This window comes from Austrofundulus limnaeus, unplaced genomic scaffold, assembly GCF_001266775.1.
Source record: "Austrofundulus limnaeus strain Quisiro unplaced genomic scaffold, Austrofundulus_limnaeus-1.0 Scaffold1061, whole genome shotgun sequence".
NCBI lineage: Eukaryota > Metazoa > Chordata > Actinopteri > Cyprinodontiformes > Rivulidae > Austrofundulus > Austrofundulus limnaeus.
In genome coordinates this window covers 12,522-13,699 of record NW_013953463.1, presented here as the reverse complement: position 1 = coordinate 13,699, position 1,178 = coordinate 12,522, and the positions used below count along the sequence as shown (strand labels likewise).

Here is a 1,178-nt window from a genome sequence, read left to right as displayed (position 1 = left end):
TACTGGACAGGTCTCCAGTTCACCAGAGAAACTGGACAGGTCTCCAGTCTCCATCAGGGAAACAAAAGAGACAATCCAACCATCCACACTCTGTCACACCTAGAGTCACACAGAAGAGCTCCAGAAGGTTTCAAACTGAGAACTCTGGACTCAGATCATCTGCTGCACACAGCTCTGATCATTTATTATCAATAATAATTTTATTGATAATTATCATGAGTCCTTAACTAGGATGTAGTTAGGCAATCAAATATTCATGTATGTGTAAATTTATTACCATAATTGCAGGTGACTCACATAAATTTATGTTTTTATAAAACAAGTAGTGCCCCCCAAGACCAATTTCCTAGGGGAAACACTGCTCTGGACTCAGATCATCTGCTGCACAGAGGTCTAATCACTTTATTGATAATTATCTTGAGTCCTTAACTAGGATGTATTTAGGCAATTAAATATTCATCTATGTGTAAATTTATTACCATAATTGCAGGTGAGTCGCGTGAATTTATGTTTTTATAAAACAAGTAGCACAGCACCCCCCCCCCTCTCCCCAGACCAATTTTCTAAGGGAAACACTGTAATCTATTTAATGTTTTAAATCAGTGGCTCCCAAAGTGCGGGGCGCAGTGCCATTGCAGGTGCGACGCGGCTTGAAGGCACAGTCTGTATGATTTTGTCAATTCTTTTAGCCGAAATTGAGATAATCACTAATGACAATAATATGGTCGCGAGTCGCCACTACAGGCAGCCGCCATCTTGCACTGCCATCTTGTCTACGAAGGCCGCACGGCCGAATGCGAGCACATTCCGCGCGCACTCCGCACCCACTTTGAGCGCGTTCCAAAGCACGACTATAAAACTCAGCCTTGTACAGCAGGGAAGCGCTGTGGGAAAGAGTGACAGTCAGACTGTCTTTCAAAAAAAAAAAGTAAAAGCATAAACGGGATGACTGTCACCCCACCGGAGCGCGCACAGACTTGGAGTGCAGAAAAAAATAATCTGCAAAGTGTGTAGAAAGGAATAAATACAAGCAATTTGTTTTACCACCTTAAAAACAAAGCAGGTTATTCCAAACAACATCCAATGGATACTGATATCTATTACATTAAAAGTTATTTTGTGTGTGTGTGTGTGTGTGTGTGTGTGTGTGTGTGTGTGTGTGTGTGTGTGTGTGTGTG

General features: G+C 42.0%; 1 protein-coding gene across 1 annotated transcript in view; it reads right to left on the bottom strand.

Moving 5' to 3' along the window:
• Positions 1-1,178, bottom strand: part of imp4 (IMP U3 small nucleolar ribonucleoprotein 4) — a gene marked incomplete in the record, with an annotated part of 24,107 nt that overhangs the window by 22,075 nt on the left and 854 nt on the right.